General features: G+C 35.4%; 1 protein-coding gene across 1 annotated transcript in view; it reads left to right on the top strand.

The window, feature by feature from the left end:
* The window catches only part of LOC115344010 (collagen alpha-1(I) chain-like), a 38,491-nt gene extending 17,375 nt beyond the window's left edge, over positions 1-21,116 (top strand). The window contains exon 6 of the mRNA XM_030020726.2: positions 16,130-21,116. The gene's annotated coding sequence lies outside the window, so the exon portion shown is untranslated. The remainder of the gene's footprint in view (positions 1-16,129) is intronic.
* Positions 21,117-23,898: the final 2,782 nt, after the last annotated feature.

The raw sequence follows: 23,898 nt of genomic DNA, 5'->3' as shown, positions 1-23,898 counted from the left end.
TATTGTTGAACAATGTGTTTATGTATAGACATTGGTCTACATTTTACACTTTTCTGGTATAACAGCATAAAAAATTGGAGGTAAAATGCCAGAAGTAAAGAATATAAATGAGTGGTATTATGTAATCCATGCTTGAGAATTCAGGTTATTTTTGCTTTTTTTCTTTGAACCTCAAAGCTAAAACTGCTACAGAACAAAAGTAATATTTCTCTGTTTTATTTTCCCTTATTTAATATTTTCTTTAGTAAAATTCTGGGTTATAATTGTATAGCAAACAACAGGAGCAAAGAAAAGAAAGTGAGCACAATAGTTGTAGCAATGAGTAAATGGTTCATTATTAATAATATATTCAATAAGGCAAGAGGAGTGCATAAGAGGAAGTTGATTCAGGAAGGAACTTTAGTTGAGCCACTGGCTAATTGCAATTGTAATAAAATTAAATTCGACTTAACAAAGAAGATCATATCAAAATCAGTTTGTCAGTAGAACTATTTTTTTAAAAGAAGTGGTTAAAATGTATGAAACAGAACCCTCATATTCACCAAAAATACTGTATAAAAAGTTGCAGCATGTATGAAAATGGCCATATGAAAAATCAGTAACAAAGAAGAAAAAGCATATTGCAGAATACAAAAAGTATTTGAACTAAAAAGGTCTCTTAAAAAGAGTGATTCTTAGAGCAAAATGATCAGAAAAGAGCGTAAGTTCTAGCAGGTAAACTTTAGGATAGTAATCAGTGGAGATAAGAGAGACTTCTTAGAGCAAATAGCCAAAGGCATGCAAGTAAGTATAGACAATTTTTAAGATGTCAAATATAGTAAGCTAGGAGAGAATTGGTGGGTCTCTTGAGCTGCAGTTAGTGAAGACAGGGACATTGCAGAGATTCTAAACTGTTTCATTGCATTTGCATTTACCAGAGGCGGGATGGAGAAAGAAAGACAGGCATATATAGGAAGCCACCCATCCCGGGTAACTGTTTCAAATAAATGTGCAAGACTGAGTCATGGAAGAGGATGTTGCTGAAAAATTGACTAAAACAAATTGGAAGAAGTCAGTGCATTATGCATTTCTTTAATTTTTTGTTTCTAACAAAAGCTAGTAACCAAAGAATGTCAGAAGTTGTGTTTATTGTTAAAAAAGGTACTAGAAAACCTTGTTAATTAGAGACCAGTGAGAAACCTTAGCATACGACATAAAATTGTAACTCGGAGGTTTTAGGAACAAGGTAGCTGGCATCTGCCCAGGAAAATTGCACAGAAAGATTGTCAATCTATTAGAATTTTGATAGAGTTGGTGAGAATTAATCAATATAGTGTATTTGAACTGTCAAAGAAATCCTTTAGCATAGCTTCTGTGTAGTAGAAGAAGGTACTAAAGTAAGCAAGTGTTGTCACAGGGCAAAGCATTACCAGACTCTCTGTGCCTAAGAGAAAAAAATCGTAAGGATAAATGGAACATTTTCGCAGAAGCAGAGTTCCCCAAGTGTCCACGTGGAGATCCATGGAATTAAAAAAAAAAAAAAAAAAAAGTATCTAGAAATGGAGATGAGAAAAAGGAGGCAATATTTGCAGATGACATAAAATGGTTTAGGTCAATCAAGCCTCTAATAGACTACGTATGCCCACACTGTGCAGTGAAGCATGGTCCAGAAAACCCAGTCTGCTTCTGACCTAGCTCACTCTGGAATTGAAAGCTGCAGAGCAGTGTCAGCACAGTGGAAGAGCTGAGCAAAGTTACTCGCTTAAGCTGTGCCATTAGCGCAATAGCTACAAATGTAAACTGGTAGCTCTACATGGAGCTTTCACTGTGCTGTATGAGTGTATCTATCTGCTCAAGTTTGTGTCTGCTTGGTGATTCCTGCACTGTGTTCCAATGGGTACGTTCAGTGCAGAACCTTAGAAAAGATAAATGAGGAAGGTGATGTATATTATCATGAGGAATTTGAACTCTTCTTGAGAAAAAAGACCATGGAATAATTCCCTGAAAAGCCTCCCCCAATGTGGAAAGCCAGCAAGAAGGAAATAAAATGCCAGGTTGTAAAAAGGAATTGAATTGAAAATAGACTAAGAAATAATTACAAAACCCTTACACAAAACATATCACTATGTTGCTCTAGCCAGTCTATTCATTCCATAGAAATACATAGCGTAACAGCAAAAATACTGAAAATATTTATATGCAAAGTCATATCAAAAGCTTAGTACTAATTAATTTAGACAAGCTGTGGTAGGGACATGAAGTAAAGAGGAGAGTGCATGAAAATAGAGAAGGTAAGCTGGGCGCTTTCGTTTGCTGTTCTCAATAACATGAGAGCAGCAAGGCAGCAAAACAATTGAAGGGCAACCAGGTCATGAACTGATAAGATCATACACATTTGACACAAATAATACAGTAATCTGTCAAACTTATGATTATGGGTATGATTGAAACCAAAGGCTTAATAGTGGGGTTTTGGGTGTTTGCTTCTTTGTTTTTTGAGGTTTAGGTCATTGCATGGATAAATGAAAACAGCAGCAGCTATATTACAAATTATAATGTAGAAAAAGATATAAATCCTCATACTTGAAAGGGTTTCTTTATGTCCCATTATCAAATTTTCACCTTACTGGTGAAGCCATTGGACTTATTCATATAGCAATTTCCACATAAACATACATATTCTGTATATTATTCTGAGCAGAATACACCAAAAGTAGATCTCTTCGTACTCAAATAGTATATCTTGAAGCATATACTTTTTACATATGTTTTAAGTATTTGTTATGAATACAGGTTATAAAATTGTGATGGGATCAATAAATTGTAGGGGTTTTGAAAACAGTTTTCTCATAGAGAGACTCCAGGATTCTTCTCAACTTGCATATTCTTCTTACTGTGTAATTTACACTTATTTCTTCTTATTCATCCATGTGATTTGAACACAGCCTTTCTGCAAACAGTTAAGAAATTTTCATAATGTATTTTATGTTCATAAAACATGAGATTCTGAACTTGACTGGAGAAAATAAAATAAGTGAATTAACACTGGTGATGAAAATAAAATGTAGCTTTTGAACAATTCCTGTATTTTTAAAATAGATTCTAACCATTTCTAGATGATTTTTCATTCAGTGGTGGTTATATTAGCCATTATTTTTCTAAGTGTTTTTACTGTAGTGACCAAAAATCCTAATCCAAGATTCAAACTCTTGTACCAGATTCTGTAGGATATTTGACAGAGACTATCTTCACAATGAATACCCGATCAGTCTGATTATGATCTATTTCTAATGCTTTGGACCAGGTCCTGGGATGGTAACAGTGGGAATAACACCATTACATCCATGTCAGTAACGTTTTGGTCTATAACTGATGATAAGAAGTAGCTTAATTTTTTATTTTTTTTTTCTGTAACTGTGAAACATTCTAGATGTGCATTTCTTATTATACTTTAAGTAACTTTAGGAAAGCTCTACTGACATTACTGATAGAATACTTTTTTCTACCTATTCAGAGGTTAGGATTTTTTTAATATATGAAAACAGGGTAATATTGCTATATTACCTTAACTTTCTATGTAGAAATGCTTATTTTGCTCTAAAAAAATGTCTTTGGCATAGCTTAATCTACTTTGGAAGCAGGTTAAAATAAACTACATAAAGGCACAATTTACTACACAGAAAAACAGTGTTTATACAAGGAGACATTCTGGAATAATAATTGTGTTCTAAAGTAGCCCCCTAATTAGCTCTGCAATATTTTCTACATAGATGCAAGCATCTTCATCTTCACTGATGAAACGATTTCATTATCATGGTAATTATTGCCAACACCATCAACATATTTTATGTGTGAATCAGGATTTTATCATGTTAGGTATGACATATACATAGAGAGAGGATAAAAAAGCTGGTCTCTTCCTCAAAGAGCTGGCTGCCTAAGCAAGGTGAATTGGAAGGGAAAAAAAAATTCCTTTCTTTGGCTAACTTTTGATTTGTGTGGCATGGTTACTGAACATCAACACTACCTTTGATAGATGCACATAAGTCTAGGCTTGCAGAGTCAAACGATTTGCGTGAGACTTGTTTGTATCGTCCAAAAAATTTAACGGTCCTCATTCTCATTCTGTGCCTCTGTTTCTCAGCCTGGATAGCCATTGACTCACTCTGCAGTAGAGGTACAATGAAGGTCTCTACGCAATCAGGGAGACTGGGCTTGGGTCTGAGCCAAGCCCCTATGTTTGTGTGAAAGTATAGATGTAGTCTGAGGTTCTCGTTCTACAAAGTATTTGTCACCTGCTCAACTTGACCTATCCAAGTCAGGTTGGTTTACAAATAAAATTAAAAAGCTTTCAAAAGTCTTTGCACAGTTGAATGTTTAGGAATTGGACTGTCAATTTATTTCAAAGAATCTACCACAGAACTAGCACAAAGAATGGTTTAACTTACAATCATTATCCATCTTCCTGAATTAGATTAGAACAAATGACCTAGAGGAGAAAAATGTTCTTATCTTTATACCAGGACAAGAAGTGTCTCACAATCCTTTGATTATTTTTCAAAGGAATAAAAAAAGTGCGTGTAAATATTTTTGGGGTATTTTGATCTAGTTAGGATCATAAAAGGCCTATTTCTGTATGGCAGGATATGTAACACATTTTCTGCTGATGTTTAACATAAATATATGAAAAGATATTTTAAGCAAGAAGTCTTTACTGTTTTGGAAAAGTTTCCAAAAAAAAAGGAGGAGGAAATTACAATTTTGTACATTTAATATGATGGAAGAAGAATTTTCTTCAGTTTTTTGTTTAGTTGCATCTCATTTCTGGAAATTAGTTGTGTGGTTTTATCACAGCTGTGATAGACATTATAGCATTACATTTGCATAAACATAAATAACAGCTATTTTGAATGGGACACTTGATCAATTTTTAAAAATGAGGCCTGTCTACATTTTTGCTTTTAAAATTAGCCCACTTGATTTCTAATACAAATCAGGTAAACTTATGAGCTGTCTGATCCCTTCATTAATAATTTTTAACTCAGTTTGTGATTTTCACACATACTTGAAGTAAAAATGCACAGAAGTAAAAGAAACAAATTAGCACCAATAAGTTGCATGTACATATTACAGTTCTTGGGGTAAGAAGAAAGAAAACATTGTAACGCTGGATTAAAAAAAAAAAAAGTTGCATTGAAATGCAATTTTTATTGGTATGAATAAACAAATTATATGAGCATAGTAAGAGTTGTTCCTTTGTGAGTAGTACAGTTTTGTGCTCAAAAAGAATGTTAAAATTGAATCCTTCAACTTTAAATCTGATCTGCATAGCTGAATATCCTGCATATCCTGTCACAGACAGTGGAACTCTTCACTTATATTCAGGAATTTACCTCTGGGACAGGATACAGCTCTCATTTCTGCACAAATGAGAATGACTTTGTACATGCAAAATTGCTCAGCAAACATGGAGGCTGAGTTGAAAAGCCAACATCTGTTAATGCTAAGAAACCTAACTGAATACTTTTCCTTTTCTAAAAAGTCTGATAGAGCATTCCCATTTTTGCTGTATTTGAAATGCTAAGAGATTTATTCACTTGTATCTGAAGTGGCAAACTTGAGGTATATCATCTCTACTAGGTAAATAAAGCTTACACAAAAAGCCCCAAACCTGAAATAAACAGGTAATACTAGTTAAAATATAGTAAGGGGAGAGCAAGACTATCATGTATTTTAACTCATTATTGTAGGTACTCTATGATCTTGAATAAACTGCTTACGATGATTCACAGTTCAATGATTATTGCATAACTTCTGAAAGGTATTTTTTTCTCGCATTCATGACTGGTTTGCATTCTTCATCTGAATGTATTCCTCTTGCAACTATCACTCAAAGGGAAGAACACTTACAGAGTATTACTGCAATAATAGAAAGGAAATGGATAATTCAGAAAGCAAAATTAGAAAGGAATATATAAATATGCAAAGATAACCTAGCCCAATAAAACCTATAAATTACATTATTTTTATGAACTTTTATGAAAATAATGAATATAAGAAATAAGCATTCTTTTAATTTTAAAGCACAGGTGTTAGCTGCTATATTTAAATACTATTTGCTTGAATCTCTTTCTGTAACTGTGATCTTGGACAGAATTAACAGTACCCTGTACTGTACAAAATACTGATAAAAGAATGTACCCATTATTGGGTTTACATAGTATCTTTTATCTTAGATGACTCTACAGCTCTTTGCAACTACAATGCAGGAAAATAATTGAAAAAGTTAAAAAAACTTAAGCAACTTTTATTTGAAAGAAAATTATATTTTTAGTTTGTCTTAAAAATATATAATTTTAACTATTTCTTTTCCTCTAATAGCTGTAGAAGTCTGTATTTGCCAGTTCTGACTGGAAGACATAGGAGTCTTGTAAATCTAACTATCTCAGACTGGTGCTATATTTATTCATTTATGTCAGTTTTGAGAGTGCTTGTGTCTGCTGTGAATATACCATCTGTGGAGATTTTTTTTTTAAATAATGAAATACCATTTTCTGGACTCCTACCAGTGGAATATGAAAAAAACCAGCAGAAAGATTGCTTGAAACTTTAGGAGTAATTTTTGAGATTACTGTGTTATGCTGGTTTAAAATTCCAAAATGCCTCTTGTCCTATAAATTTAAATCCTATGACAAAAGTAATTTAGCCACTTACGGACATGAGTCTCTTTGGAAAGCAATGAGATGTTTGCAGTTAAAATTTTCAAAGGCACTAAAGTTATTTATTTTTGATAGGCAAAATCTATTAATTATGAATAAATGCTATTCTTAAACGTACGAACCTCCTTATTGTGACAGTCAGGAGCTGGCGAATTGAATGTGTGGCTGATCTTGGGTCTATGCGCAGCAAAGTCTTCTCTCTGCTTGCCTCTCTCTGAGGAACTCCTTGGCCTGCAGTGCAGAGGAAATTATTCTTGTTTCTGGCTCTTTTGCTGCACACTGTAACTCTGATTTTCCACTGTCATTTCCACTGCTTTAATTTTTGAGGGCTTCCCTTCCTTTTCTTTTTTTTTTTTTTTCCTTGACCAAAGGCAGAAAAATAGGGAAGCCATTTAAAGAATGCAACAAATAGCCAGTAAGAGAAGGAACTGCATCTATTTATCGTGTTTGGACAAGCACACTATAGGGATCGGTGTTGCTATTTATTTGGCAAGCCTGTAAACAGCTCTATTTGTACACTAGCCACCGAGAATCCACAGTTTCATGCTAGCAGTAGAATGACTGCTGCTGGGAAGTAGCTGTCAATATATTTAATTTGTTTTAGAAACATAGTATGGTGAAGTCATATGATGTATTTTGGTACCTTCTTCTAAGACAGGAAGTAGGAGACAGACAATTCGAATGTAATTTTTAACTTCAATACCTAATAAATTGTTGGAAGAACTAAATACGATGATAGTAATCAACATGGATTCACTGAAGATCCAAACTCTCCTAAAGTAATTTAATTTCTTTCTTTGATAGGATAATGGTCTTTATTGGTTGAAGAAAATATTGTGGACATGGGGAAGCAAATCTTCAGAACTTGCTTCCTAAATTCTGCCTGAAAATTGTGTTCATGTATGAGTTGCAAGAGTAAATCTGCATTTCTTGCATACACATGAATCTATTTCATATGTGTAAATGATGTTATTTTACATGACATTTTCACAGGTTATCAGGAGTAATGTGGATTAGAAAGAAAAAAAAATGGATGCAGAGTAGATTCACCAAAGAAGTTACGGGGATGACAGACTCCTGTTTTAGCAAGTGACCTGAGTCCTCTGACTTTATCTTTTCACCTCCAGCATCATGGCTGCATTCAGCACTGGAAAAGGATTCATTATGAAACTGCTTGAATGCAACCTTTCTTTATTCATAAGGAATTTTACAGATGCTGATATTGCGGATTCATCTTATGTCAGAGTAAAATTCTGTCACTTCGTGACTTTTTTAGTTGCCTATTTGTGCTTTAATTTGACATCCATCTCTTCTCAATTGGACTTCAGATGACAATTGGAAGTACCTGCACACAGCTGTGGGTATTGATAGGAATTGAGATCTAAAAAAGTTCTTGCTTACAAATGAGATGCAGTAATAACTTTTTTTCTGCTCTACTTGAGATAAAGTGCTGTGTGCTTTGTACTTGCAATATTCTTTATGTCCAATATGGCTACACTGCTTCTAATTAATTAAACAGGATCCTTCCCAGCACTGGAATGTTATGGTCTGTACTCTTACACTCTCTGGCATGCCATTAGCCTGTGTCAACTAGCTTTCTTCCCTAACAAGTCCTGGATGTGGTGTGGGCATCAGAACATGGGCCAGGGACCATGCCTGAAGCAGATTGAATATGATCACACTATATGGCCCCCATATATTGCTCGGTAAGGCTGAGAAATTTTAATAATGTGCATATAAGTCATTCCATTCTGGTAGTCTTAAGTGACAAAGAATGGTCATGGGCAAATTTCATTTACGGACAGAAACCGAGCCAATATGTCTTCTTGACTAAGAGAAGTTTTGAAAGGATTGTGAGAAGTTTATATGATACACTTAAGTACGTTATCTTGCTGAACTGGGAAGGACTCTCTGAAATCTGAGTGTATGCTGCTCATGAAAAACAATGTTAAGTACTGTGCTTTAGAAATGGAAAATAAAATGTTCACAAAAAGAGAGGGGACATACCTGCCAGATCCTAATGCCACCTAATCCCTGCTAGGAGAGAGGGGTGGTGGAAAAAACATGGCAAAGATAAATTGGATAGGAATACACAGTGTGATGCTGATGTAATACTGTAACGCATGTTACCTCGGGTAAGAACAAGTAAATTTAATTATTTCAGGCCAACTCCAGCATGATTAATTTAGGCACCTCTGAAGGCCACCAAACGGTGGCTTATACATGTCTCCTTCTCCCTTGAATCTATAGGGAACTTGGGCACTTTAGGAGGAATGATTCATATCCCTCCTCTTCTCCCCAGGGCACTGAAAATTTTAAGTCAAATTGTAGCCAGCCTTTAGTGTACTCTGCATTGGTTAACTCTCAAACTGACATGTTCATTTTCAGGCTTGTCAGCTTAAAGAGATGTGTAGTGTAGATTTCAGACAAGTGCAATAAAATGGTGAATTTTGAAAGGAAAAAAAAACCTGCATGGAGGAAGAAGGAAAGAAGATTGAGGAGAAGAAATTATGGTTGCATACAAATACATAAGCAATTTTTATAAAAAAAGAATCAAATACTGGTATTACTAAGGAAAGTACCAAATTTATTAGCTTACAGTGAATCGGGAAGAATGTGAATTTGCTACTAGAACATGTATGCAATTAGAATAAGTTGTTGATGGAGAATTTGGAAACATTCTTACGGTATATGCTCTCTGCTAAGTTTGACAAACATCAGGGATAATTTAGGAGTCATTTAATTGGTCTTAATATAGTACATAATTATAAGAACCCTTGCAAAATTAAATATTCCATGATTGTCTGAATATAATGGTGATGTCATGTATTATCTTTAGTGTTTTCAGGTAGATAATAAGGTTATAATAGTACAGAAAGAGGAAAATGCTTTCTTCTGCTCACTGTATCTTGTGGGAAAACTGTCTTTGGTATTTTTATAGTACATTATAGAATATAGCGTAGCACTTTCTGTGCTGAATTGTAGTAACTAAAAAGCATTGTTTCTGTAGTAAGTAAAGGCAACCAGAGATAAATCAAATCTGACACATACTATGCCACTGGGCTGTTGTGGGCAGTGAAAAAAAAATTCTCAGCATTTAGAACAGAAAATCAAATGCACATAAAAGTATCTTATGTGCCACAGAACATTGATGACAAAATCCAGGACTTGATTCAAAAGAAAATCCTTCTTAATCATATGTTTAATGTAAAGCACATGTTGATTAAGGTCAGTGCTTAAACTTAAGCCTATGCTTGAGGATAGTCCTAAAGGGGAGAAATTTTATCTGGTGCTTACATGAACTGGGACTTGGATACTTATTCCTTATTCTTAAGAACTGAAATGGTTTGGGTTTTTTTCGGAGGATCAGCTAAGTCCAGGCAGGATATAAATCTCAGAGCACTCGATAGCACCAGAGAAACATTATTTCAGTGACTGTCATGATGTGTCAACATTTGTATCAGGTATCCCACTTGCCATATGAAAATATTTACCAAGACATGTTCCAAACATCAAAAATATCTTTTAAGTATGTATTTTCCAATTTTGAAATGAAGCTAATAGAAATGGCAATATGTGTCAGTCAGAAATTTGGTCAATAAACTTCTTTCAAAAAAGAGTGATGATCTGTTCAAGTTGTTGATACAGAATTCAACACTAATTTCAAATTTGGAAAGTGTCAGTTTTGTACTTAAGTGCAAAGGACAAACCTCTTTCCCCCTTTTCGTGGAGTAGGTAACACTACTTGTCATGTTCACTAGATTATGGTCAGTGCAGCGTCCACCACTGTCAAATTTTGGCTTGGCCGGGAATCACTGTTTCTTGAACTGATTTAAATGAATATAGACATGGAAATGTATGCACTTAATGCAAGACAACAGGAAAGGACAATATATGTGGTTACATTGTTCACTTTATGCAAAAGAGAGCTTTTTGGCATAATCATCTTTTTCCAGAAGTAAAGATGTATTCTCAAAGGAAGGAGAGATTTTAATGGTCTGTGAGGATTATTTATTAGCTAAAAGCAAGTCTGTTTCCAGAAAAGATTCAATGCAACAAGTACAAACTTTTGCATTGTGGCCTACTTTATTTATTCACAGCCTGAAGACCTAATGCTCACAATCTTTTTTCGTTTCACATGAAATCTGAGTAATTGTACCCATCAGTCCAAATGCTGTTGGTTTATTTTAGAAACAATATTTACATTTTGAGTTTTGCAGATCCCGGAAAGAACATTTCATTCATACTGAATTCCATATCTTTATTAGGGACAAATGCTGCCTTGGTGCAAATTACATGTTCACATGCAGGAGCTTCTCCTGCCTTCCCTATCTTGTCACATGCCAGAAATGGCCAGACAGAATGTGGTCTCATTCTTACCTAACTCCCTTGGTGGCCTTCAGGAGTCTTCAGACACACACATAAGCACATAAACAGTGGCCACCAGAGCCAACTGACTCACTCACATTAGGGGAGAGTTGGCCTTTTTTTTTTTTTTTTTTAAAGTACAAAAGTAAGTATGTTCCATCTTCATTTTTTCAACTATTTGATATAATACAGAGTTAACAAAACCACATTGTGTAAAATGTAACATGGTCATGTGGAATGCAAGCTATTTTGTCCAAGTGTGCTCTACAGAGTACATAGATTTGAAGCACAAAATCTCTCTAACTAAAGCCTTGAAAGAAAAGAAAAAATGTTCCTGTTAAACTAATTAATGAGGAAAAGATATATGAGAAAAATATTATTTTCATATTTGTGTACCAAAGTTTATTGGACTGGATAAGACAATCTCTTTTTATAATGCCATTAGTGGAATTCTCATAAAATATTATTAGCAATGCTTTAAAAAACTTCTTTAAGTAATAGCTCATTAAAAAAAAAAAAAAAGACTTTATGGATTGCATAAGATACTGAATTGACACCTGCAATGACTGGAATACTTTTTTATCCACAGAACATGGGTGGCAGCAGAGTAATCCCCATCCTACATCCCCCAGCCCCAGCCCCAGCCGTGTGTCTCACCCTTTACCTGGATGCACCACTACAAAGGGTGAGGGAGCTATGGTAGTTTACTCTGCATTCCCATTCACCTGTTGATCTCTTTCCAAAAATATAGTTGCCGATAACTGAACTAGAGCTCCAGGTTAGCTGAAGCAGCCAGGTTATTTCATATAGAATACTTTCTACCACTGCTTAAATCCTGGTCTCTATTCAGTTGGGACGAGTTAAACCAAGAATGCTGAATTTGCGGTCTGTTGGTTGTCACTAGAATTATCCATTCCTGGCTCTGTCAAAGCTGATGGGACTTAGTCAAGGGCAATATTTCATCTGCTACAGTTAACGTATAGACTGTAAAGCAAACCATAAAAATATAAAGAGAGTTAAAATTAGTAATGCAAATTTAAAACCAACATTGCCGTAATGTATATGAGGTAATTAACTCCTTTTAAAATTATTGTTCACTACAAGTGAAAGGTGTTCACTGCAAAGCCTGAATAGCCAGGCTATTTCTGAGTGGAATGCAGGAGATTACAGCCTCCCGCAAACTCTGTATCAGTTGCCATGTTGCATGGGGACCACCTGATCTGCATAAATGTGGCATGGTGAGGCACACGTTTTTTACAGGGGACCCACATGGAAAAACATAATGCGTTGAGTGCTTGCATAGAAGCCCATATCTGAAAGCCCATATGAAGACAAATATTACTTGGATATTGTGCTAACTTACAGAATTTTGATCTGAAGTAGCAAGGTGACAGTTTACATACCAGCTTTTTCCCCTGTTCTGTTGCATTTCTTGCTTTGATTTAAAAGATAGGTTTTTCGGTTCAAGTGTCTTCTTTCTCCTAAGTGCAGGGGGATCAGCAATATTTCTGTAACAGCAGCATGCCTGGCATTTGATATTCTTTGGAGATTTTATTATCTAGGGGTTGATTTGGATCTTTAGACTGTTGGCACTTGGGGGAACTCAGCAGTCATTCTGTTATAGCAGATATAATGCTGTGGGAGTTTATGGAGCTCTTAAATATAGTATAGAATGAAAGTGACAATCATTATAAAAGGTATAGGATGTGTTTTCTTTTGCTGCTTTGCTTGCCATCTGTGGAGGGAAGCAGTGGACCTTGTCTCCATCCTAGTTAGATTAGCTAGCAACACTAAGCGGGAGAAAATTTTGATTCAGAGAGTTAGAAGGTCTTCCAAGTACAGGCAATCCCTTCTAGGGTTTGCCAAAAGAGGAAATGTATATGACTATATTCATGGCTGTAAAGTAGTAGTCTGGTATCAAGTTTGGATGCAATAGGATGCCTCACAACAGGGTGAGAGGAAGATTTATTAAGGAGACTAGGGCTTTGCAGTATTTTCTGTTCATTTCTGATTCATAAGCTAGGAATAATCATTGCATGCTTTCTCTTTTTCATTTCTTATGTTAATGTTTTTCATTTCTTTTTCTGTTCATCTACCACTGGTGTCTTTACACATCTTCTCTCATCAGTGTACACAGAACTAGCTCACTGTGAACAGGAGGCTTACTAATGTGTACTGAGGAACAAATGAATCTTAATATATTTTTGCTGGGTTCTATTTCCAGTTTTTATTACAAATCTATATAAATTTTATGCATTAAGCACTCTTACTGTAACACTCAAAATCTTTGTTAAGGTCTGTGGGGAAGGATCAATAGTCAGTACAGCACAAATTGTGTAACCTAAGAGCTTTAATTGGAATATTTGTGATTCTTTAATCATCTTGTTCACCTGAAACACTATTAGAATATGTGTACAAATAGTATAATTACATTAACAGAATTATGAAACTGCTTATTATTAAAACCCTCTTTCTAACTAGTACCCGTACTCACACAGACTTGAAGCTTCCCTATGCACTAGTTTGAGAGTTTGGAACAGGAGATAAAATAGGGATGAAAGAGAGAGCTGTGATCTCAGAGAAGATATTAGGCACCAGAAATTATGGTGTTCTTGTTCCAGCTCTTACACTGACTCTGATACTTCCATTTCTATAGCACTTGCCATCTCTGGATCTCAAAGTGGATTATAAAGAATAGTGATTTAAACCTTCCTGCACCTCTAGGAGATAGGTAAGCAATATTATTCCCATTTTACAGATGGAGAAATTGTGATACAGAGAGGCTTCATGTTTCTTATTAAAGTTTATTTATGAACACACATGCATGCACACACACAGAGCCAGAAACAGATATCAGAACTTTCATTGCCCTCTGTTTTAAGCTAAGTCCATCCTCCTTTCCATTTAACCTCTCTGATTTATATTCCCCATCTGTAAAAAGACGGAAACTGGTATAGACATGGAGAGATTTTCTTGCACATAAAATTCTGTGCAAATACCGGAAAAAAAACCCATGAAGGTCAAAAGTTGCCTTTGAAATCCAATGCACTTTCTGTGTTGGCAGAGGATATTGTAGGATTTGGGACAAGGATTTTTGTAGGTGGGGAGAGTTGCAGGTGTTCTGCACCCTAATGTGTAATATTTAGTTATTTCTATAAAACGGCCTGATTGTTTTGTAATATAAGCATATTAACTGAAGTTTAAAAATCAAAAAAAATGCACTAATTTACATGGAAAAAGACTAGACACAGCTGGTAACTCAATCTCTGTATTATCTGAAAGAATATTGTAAACAGATTTTTCTGTGCACCTCAAGTGCCACATCAACACCACCAATGCACTGTGTCAGACAGGAGTAGAAGGACAGTAGTGCTGCATGAAAGCAGCAATTGCCCCGGTTACTTATCTGTATAGTTTTCTCCCATGAAAGTCCTACTGTGACTGTACTGCAGCATCAGTTCCTCAATGGCAGACAGCAATCTAGACCACCCTACCTACGTATTCACAAAAGAACTGAAATTATTAGTGAACTTCTGGAAAAAAGTTATGAAGATCAAATATAAGTCTTGTTATTGTTATTACTATTATTGGAATGATTGTTTCTTGTAATATTTAAAAACATATTTTAAAAGATGTCTAGAAACTTGATCGGTCTGATCATACACTGCATCAAAACATTGTGAAGATTCTGATCTCATTAATCTTAACTACAATGTTAAAAAAATAACTTGCGGAAGCTTTTAAAAATCCTTTCTAATTCTGCTACTGATTTGCTACAGAACTGAAACATCCAAAACGTAATATATTAGATGTTTTAATTTTAATGTTACTAACGTGTCTGGCCATTGTCTGTATGTTGAACAGATAGCTTATACGTAAATGTTTTTCACATTTTTCTGCGTGCATCCTATGGCATAGGCAGACTAGATTAGATGAACATACAACATCCATGTTAACCTTTTCCTGTAAGTAATCTAACTTCCCTGTGATACAGTAGATACGTTTCATATGTTTCCTAGTGAATATATATAGTGAATAAGTATGGCTAATGTATATATTTATGTTAAATGGAACGGAGACTGGATGTGTTTGTGTGTCAGCATGCAAGCATCAACATGTATATACGGATGGCTTGATTCAAAGACCCATTTGAAAGTTAAGATTCCTTTTTGGTTTACTTGTAACACTTCAGGCACAGAAATATCACTGAATTTCAGGTAGGGATTTAGTTGATTTGGAGCTAAGGTAAAACTTGATTTTATCATTACAAGCTTTACTAAACAATAATGATGATGATGATGATAATACTTCAGCAAGTGAGTTAGTTCCTTGTCTCAACTTCATATGTGACGGAGATCAGAATTTAACCCAGGGTCTTCCTGAATGCCAGTACAAATCATTTGTTACCTTTGCTCCCAATTACAGTTAAAATAGCCAGTGTCTTGAGGTAATATAGCTACCACAGCTGGTGGATTAGGATATGGGTTTGTTAATGCATTGACCTTCTTCATCTGTGTAACACGAGTTAATTTCCAGCCTGACAGTAAATGCTGAAATTTGAATTGTAGCACTAATGCACCATTTTTTCATCTCTGTCAAACCAGACTAAAAGGTCATTTGGTGATGAGGATAATGGTTCACTTTGAAAGAGAAGGAAAACCGGCTTCTGAGTCTTTGGGGGATTCTAGATCTTGCTTCAAATAACAAGCTGAACTAGGAAAAACTAGGCTTGGAAATTCCAGTAATATTGAACCTGCAAGTCTGACTATTTGCCTTGTTCTTATACCGATTCTGTATAGGCACATTGGAATACTTGCCATGACATGTTAGACAGAATAATAAAGCAGCATGTGAAGTTTGGTTTTCGGGCTATCAAGCCTCAAAAAGACTTTTCTCTGAAAAGTGAATCAACATTAAACTGTTTGCTACAATGGGAATCTTAAGCGACAGTTTGTGACAAGTTTTGATTGTTTCTCTACACTCTAAGAAATACTAAACCTAAGAACTCTTGGAGACTGATTTTTTTTTTTTCTCTCAGAAGTGTCTTTCTTTCTTTCCTGCAGCACGGAAAAGGATATGCTAGTCACTTCTACAGGACTTACCTGAAGCAGCATGATTTGCACAAAAGTCGACCAACAAAAAGCATCAACTTTCAACTTCATTATCTTGGCCATCCAGTTCTGTGTAACTGAAGGATTTGTGTGCTGTTGGAGACATCATGGCCAACAATAGGACCTAATTGCTCTCAGCAGGCCTGAGAAATGAGTTGAAATGTGTAGAACTGTAGAAACTTCAGAGGCAACTGCTCTTGCCTCTCTGATCAGTGTGTGCCTGTTTACAGCACTATATATCTTTCTCTCTCCAAAATGTCACTGAGCCCTTTAGATGTTTATATTCACCACAAGAAGCCAATCGTACAGATAAAAGAAATGTGCATTATAAATGCAATATCACTGTTTTAAACTTGACTGTTTTATATTATTTTTGTGTGATCAAGTGTTCCCCAAACTATTCCAACTTTACAAGAGAGATTGTGATCATGTTCTTTTCACCTGTGGGTCATAAAAATGTTGTTAATCTGAAGACCCACAAAATTATCAAAGACATTCTGTAGTTTATACACCGTGTTGCAAAGTGTTTACTGTACTATTTCAAAGCTTCTAAATAAATATAAAATATATATATATTATATTATATATAATTTTCCGAAAAACGTGGTACAACTTAGTTGATTTTTAAATGGATTCATACAGTCTACACCATACACTAAAGTGAGAAGGTAATTCAGGGTTCCTAAGCTATCCTTGCTAAAAACAAAAATAAAAGAAACCTTTAATAGTACTTCCCCAATATCCGTATTTTGGTCAATCCTGTTTTTCTTGTTTAAAAAAAAAAAAAAAGCTGTAAGCAACAACATTTTGTCTAAAAGTTGTAATGAATTTTCAATGCCAAAGATGCAGCTGTCAATATTACCAGAATGAGCGCTATGTACTATCAGAGGTATAAATCACTCTCCATTATTTTGATTATATTTCTATGGTTTTTAATTTGGAATCACAAAATCTTTTATAAGCCTCTATAAACTCACCTGTATATGTTGTTAAAAAGAACACTGGGTGTCTGTACATTTTGCAATGTAAAATATAATGTAAGTGAAGTTAAGTATTTTAAGAAAATCATCCCAAACTCATAAGTATGCATACATACATACGTACATACACACACACACACAAACACCCACACATCTCTCTTCGACATAGTTTTGTGAAACTATACAAATATATTGCCTAAAAATATTTCTCTTGTGGCTAGGAATAGTTGTTGATAGAATTCAAATTACAAAGGCAAAGTATATGCCAAACTATTGACTCTTTTATCACAAAGGAGATTTGAAATTAGGAACATGGCACATTCTCAGCTGACCCCTCTCCCATTGGAGTTAAAAGGGGTTGGCTACCATCTTTGTTGGGAAAAGGATTAAGCCCTTGCATATAATCTTTATGGTCTGTAATAATTCTGTGGTCTGAAACGGTATCTTAGAGCATTTCTTTTCTATGAAATATTGAAAAAGGTAAAATTTCAAAGGTAAAGTTTAAAATTACTTTCATGTCCATGGAGTTTAAGTACCATTTACTAAATGTAAAAATCTAGTAAAATGTTTTTTTCTTTTTTTTTCTTTTCGTATTGTGTTTTTTTCTCTACTGTACCTTAATATGTCAAATATTGAAAACCAATGAGAGAACACTGTGTTATCAACCAAGGTCTAGCCAAATTCGAACAAATTCCTAGTGATGATTCAATATCGAAGTAAGACAAGAGAAAACCTCTCATTGATTGCAGTGGAATTTGGATCATGCCGTTATATAGAAAATCTGATATCCCCACCAGTGCTGCCACAGGATGAATGTGTGAGAAGCTGAATTTAGCCACTGCTATGTCGTAATAGAGTTTGGGTTTCTTCCTTTTGTTGTTTTTGTTTGTTTGTTTATAATGACAGTTTCTGTTAGATAGAAGTATATAAATCATCTGTATGGAAACCATCCTGCTATGGATCCAAACAAGACTCCTGATCAATTTGCGAGAGCTCTTTGTACAAACAGCTACTGGACCGAGCCCTGAAGTTGTTAATTTAATACTCCGAACAAAAAAATATGCTTGTTAAAAACTTCTAATGTGTATGTCTAGCACATTTATATAACTACAAAATATTTTCTGGGATCCTTTTTGAAATGTATATATTATACAAAACACAATCAAACAAAAGCACCAACAATAGCTATTGATTTAAGCAAACAACAGTGAAATGTTTCTCTAGCTGTAGGTAGCGGGACTTTTAGTCACCTACAGGCTTTGTTAATTTTATAAAGAAAAGCGATGAAATTTGTGACAATTATTTCATTTAAAGGAGTTTGTTAAATTCTTGTTTCTGCTTTTAAAGAAAGAAGGTCCTTGCCCTTCTTAGAACTGTTTTTTCTTTATTTCCAAGTATCTCTTGAATATTAGACATATACTGTACATTAAGGTTGTTTTCAGTCTTTGGGAGGAGAAGGAAATGTTTTTCCTTTCTATTTCATGGGCAGTTGGAAGTGTTTTTATTTAATGAAACTGCCTTCACATTTTGCATGCCATTTTTTCTGAAAAACTTAACCATACCATACCCTGTCATTTGTTTCCGTAACTGAACTCTTTCCATGAACTGTGTATATGATATACATACCCTTTTTTTTTTTTTTGGTTAATGTTAAATAATGTAGACATTGGTCCATGTATGCACAGAAATCTTTCTGAGTTCATTGGGAGAGTCCCAGAGGGAATCATGATAGGATGCAGAACTGTTGAGGAAAAGGAAGTTTTTAAGTACTACAGCCTGGGCTCCCAAGATATTTAAAGACGTAGCTTTTGCCGATTTCCCTAGCTCACTGTGAATTTCAGTATGATAACATGTGAAGACACAAGCTTTAGGACACATAAAAACCCAGTACATAGCTGCTGTGTCCCAAGAGAAGTGCTGAGAAGCGTATCAGGCAGTACAGAGGCTCAACCGCTCCCCTTTCCTTGTTTTAGTGGGGGAGATACCTGTTGCATCCAGCCAACTCCCATTGAAATTGACTGTTCAGCATCTCCCATATATTTCTTCATGCTAGTAGGTGCCTATCGGCAGCGATAGGTATGTAAATGCCTTTAAACAGTAGCTTTTGTATTTGCCTCTTCCTTTAAGCATATGTGATGCAAGTGTCTAAGGACTCTGATTTGCATATTGGACACAAAAGTAAACTGAACTAATCAGAAAATGCTTAGATTGGATATTAAGGGGAAATCTCTATACCCAAAAGCTGGGGTAAGAAAGGTTCTGAAATCTCCTTCATTAAAGGTTTTCAAAAATAGTTCAGAAAATACTTGTCAGGGATGATATAAGTGTACTTAAACTTGCCTCAGATTAAAAGCGTGGACTAGCCTCTCAGTCCTGTTGTTCTGTAATGTTCCTAGTAGGGCATGCTAAGCTTTGGAGGATGCGATCTGTACGCAGCTGTAAGGATAAGAATATTCTATCCTTCAGTTAGGTATCAGAAACAATATTTTATGTTTAAATTTACAATTTACAAGCATAATAGAACAAGCTGTCTGTGTGAAGAACTGTCTTTGGAGTAAATTAGAGTTCCAGCACAGAAGACAGGATCTTATAAAGGATAACAAAATGGAATCAGATCTGTAAATCTTTTTTTTTTTTTTTTTTTCCCCCCAATTCCTGCTTTAGATATGTAGCAATGGATTTCTAAGCAGCTTGCCTATTCAGTTTCTTCAAAACCAGACTTTGGTTTCTTCCACACAGGTTCTTCCAAAACTTAGAAATATTAAAACACTTCACTACTTGAAATAAAAGTCCAATTATTTAATGCAAGTTTTTGCTGAGCTGCCTATTGAGAGAAAGAAAAAAAGAAAAGAGGTATTTCCGTTAATATATTCTCAGCTGATTCGAACAAGGTGTAGTAGTTTTTCGTCAGTATTGTTGCAAAATTAAGTGGAATGACAATGCACAGATAAATACAATTTGTAAAGATTATGCTTCCTGCATTATAGTCACTATATATGTGTGTGGGGAGATATGTGTGTGTGTATATAATTATAGTTCAAAATCTGGTAAATTGCCACTGGATTTTTTCTTACAGGAGCATGCTCCTATCAGTAAATGCAAACAGAAGGGTAGAAACACATTTATGATACTACAAAGTTAGACTTGTTCCTTAGTGTAGAATGGAGTTTTGTATTCAAGATTTGAATTCAGCCCCTTCTTCATGCATTATACCCACAACCAAGCACGCATTTCAGTTTTTGACTCTCAAAATTTTACCTGCTCATAGTAGGCTTTTTTTTTTTTTTTCTTTATTTAAGTACTATCATTCCTCAGGGTAAAGGGTGGATAAATAGATAGTCTTCCTAGGCTGATAAATTGTCATTCCAATTTTGCAAGGCTGTTAAATATTTGTACGTCTTATATATGGAGAAAGCTGATCATATCCTGCCATTGTTCCATGTTCAAGTCTCGAGTTTTATGGCACTGGGACTTCTGAATTAAAACCTACACAAAGGCTTAGGAGCCAAAGTAACCATCTTTGATATACATTTAGTTATTGCAATTTGATTGCAAAACATTGGCATCAGATATCTATAAAGAATAGAAAGTTGTTTATTCTATTTGCAGTAACGTAAAAGACAGCCAGTAAGACTTTATTATAATATTATGCTACGAGAAATTCTGAAACTGTGAGTTAAATCCATTGCACTGATCCCTACAATCAGAGCTCAAATTCTTCTTAAAGAGCTCCTTCGTTTTATTTTGTCTCTAATCTGCTAATCTGTCTTGGTATGAAATGGATACATATATATAAACAAATACACACATCCATTAAAATCCATTGTTGAGCATCTGTGTTTTTGTAGATATCCTCATATGTAAGAAATGAGCAAGAACTAACTTGGACAGCTTTCTTGAATTGAAGTTGTTTTGAATTTGAATTTGAATTTGTTAATAAAGTTCATGATATTGACAGACATCAGGAAAAATGAAATCTATGTGGGTGTAGTTCTCCAGAAGGCAAATGCTTCATTTAGGAAGCATCCTGTCAAAAACGCGTAAATGTGAGTGCTGGAAATCTTGCTGAGTCAAGATGAAACATACTGTGCTAAAGCTTTCCTGTTTGCTGTGTCAGCACTGATTAAAGCGTCCCCTGGATTTTAACCACTTGAGTAAATCAGAAGATATCCAAAATGGCAAACAGGGTTCAGATAACTTTTACCGTTCTTACTGAAGAGAGCCAAAGGCAATAGGTGAATATATACTAAAATATTTGTGTCTATTCTACAATATGGAAAATTCCATTAAGCCAAACAATTAATGAAACAGAATGCTTCCAAATACATGCACTTCAAAGATTAAAGTTCATCTGATGCTCAACTTAAAAGCATATTTGGGGTAACTCATCTTTGAGGTTCACTAAAAGTGAAGAGTAATGTATAACAAAGCCTTACAACAACATGATAAAGGGAATGTAACCAAACCAACCTTAAGTTTTAGAAGATCCAAACATTCAGGTTGCAAAACTGAACTGTATTTTATATGCATCAGAGCCTAATTCCATTAAAGGCAATGGCCCAAGCCACAGTGATTTGAAGGAGAGCAAAAGGAAGTTTTCATTTCTTTCTTTATGCACATGCATTTTTAAGCAAGAGCAGCCTACAATGAAATTATTTGACACCAGACAAAGGGAAACTTCACTAGCTCTGCTTTTAACAAGCTGCGCAATCAAGTTTGGAAATTTGGACATGGCTATATGTCAGTGTAAAGCGGACGTGTTTCTAATAATTTTGTCTCAAAGCAAAATAATATCACTGTTCAGATTTTCTAAGAAGACAAAGACAGAAATGCAGTCTGAAAGAAATGAAAGATAGATTTATGTTTTTACTATGCAGAAGGGCAGAGAATTAAAAATTCATTGGAGCAGAGTATTCTTACACTGCCATAGCTGTTGGCTGAAAATGTGAGCAAAGCAAGCAAAGAAAATACCAACCTCAACAATGAATGTTTCAGCAAGTTTTGCTTTGGAAGGTAACAAACACATCCTAAGCACATTATCTCCTTTCAGACCTAGACTGAAAGAGGTTTTCTGTCATCTTTTCTGGTCTAACTTTTACTTGGAGTATAAAAGCAGTCCTCTGAAGGGTTTGTATGTTCACCTCAATGCCGGGGGCGGGGGGGGGGGTATTCCCATTTCATGAGAATAAAACAGAAAAAAGACCTAGATGAAGTCTGATGTCAAAATTACCTAGTAATTCCAATCCCATCACTACAGCTTTTCTAGACAGGTATCAGAATAATTTAGGGCAGCAACTTTATGGGATGGTGACAGAAGAGCAGTGGTGTGGCACTCTTCCTCTGTGAAGAAGAAAAAGAGAGAGGAGAGAGAAAGAGAGAGAACATTCTCTGCTTTTCCTAGTCTCACAGATGACATTAATTGGTACTTAAATAGTGCTTTGTTCAGGAACATAAATATCACGAAAGAGAAAGATTTCACCAGGAGAGCAATATATTTGTTGTGGCTTATGCTATCTGCAAAAAAAATGATGAATGCAAGCAAACATTCTCCTGCCTAACCCCCTGAAGATGAGGCTAAATGATGCCCTTGGAGCTCACGGCCACTCAGTTTTTGTAAGAGGCTTGGTTTGATTTATATTCTGACCGTCAACAAAGAAAGAGAAGGGAGACAGAGCGCTGGAAGTAAAAGATAGTTAATTAATATAATCTGGGGAGAAAATGCAATATACCTTGTAATGACATCATTAAACCTCACTGAGCTTCTGGAAATGATCTGTTAAAAATTAAACAAACAAACAAACAAACAAACAAATCCCCCCAAATAAAAAATAAATCTGCTGCTCAATACTCCAAGTACACGTTTAAATTAGATCAATCGCAGCTGAGTTGGAAAATAACGGCACGTGAAGTATCCTATTCCTTCTTACCCCTATTTCCAGGGGACACTGGGGGACAGCCCCTGGCATCCAGCACCTCCCTGGGGACAGGGATGGGCTGAGGCTAAGACGGGCTGTCGGCCCACGGGTGGGGGTCAGGATCAGGCCCGGTGCCGGGAACCAGGGTCAGACACGGTCCCAGGACAACGGGGCTGGGGGGGCCCTGGCCATGGTCACCCCACGGCATGTCGGGGGGCTTCTCCCCACAGCCCCTCGTAGGACGGGGCCACCCTTGGCCGCTCCGGTGCCCAAAATCAAACCCCCAGGAGCGTTTCTCACCCTATTGTGAAAACAATTTACAAACTTCCTTCCCAGATATATTATTATATTCTGCTTCAAATACTGCTTTTTAATGGATGTTACTTCATTGTGCTTTTCAGCATTTATGTCAGCTGGGTTTGGGGGGTTCCTGGCATTATGTATAGTTAAGTAATAGACATGCCAGTGTAACTCTGAAATTATACCTTTATAATTAGAGGTGGATTTCACTTAGCCCTTATCATATAGAAACAAATATTAAGGTTTCTGGGTTTAATTTTGCTACTTTAATTCCTGTTGTCACTTCCTGTGTGACAGCAGAGGAATTAATTCCATTTTAATATTAATGAAATATGATTTTGTTGTATTTAGTAAACCTGATCCAAGAAGTACCACTTATCCAGAAAAAATTCCAGGCAAAAACAGGTAGTTTACCTTTTTTCTTTTTTTCTATAAATAATTTCCAGACCTCCCACTGTTCAGGGATAAAGACATGAAATGCAGTAACAGAAAATATTTGAAGTCTGCACGGTGCTTTACTGGACTA

This window comes from Aquila chrysaetos, chromosome 1 (assembly GCF_900496995.4).
Source record: "Aquila chrysaetos chrysaetos chromosome 1, bAquChr1.4, whole genome shotgun sequence".
Taxonomy (NCBI): domain Eukaryota; kingdom Metazoa; phylum Chordata; class Aves; order Accipitriformes; family Accipitridae; genus Aquila; species Aquila chrysaetos.
Note: the sequence above shows the minus strand (reverse complement) of the source record. Positions and strands in the feature narration are given on the sequence as shown.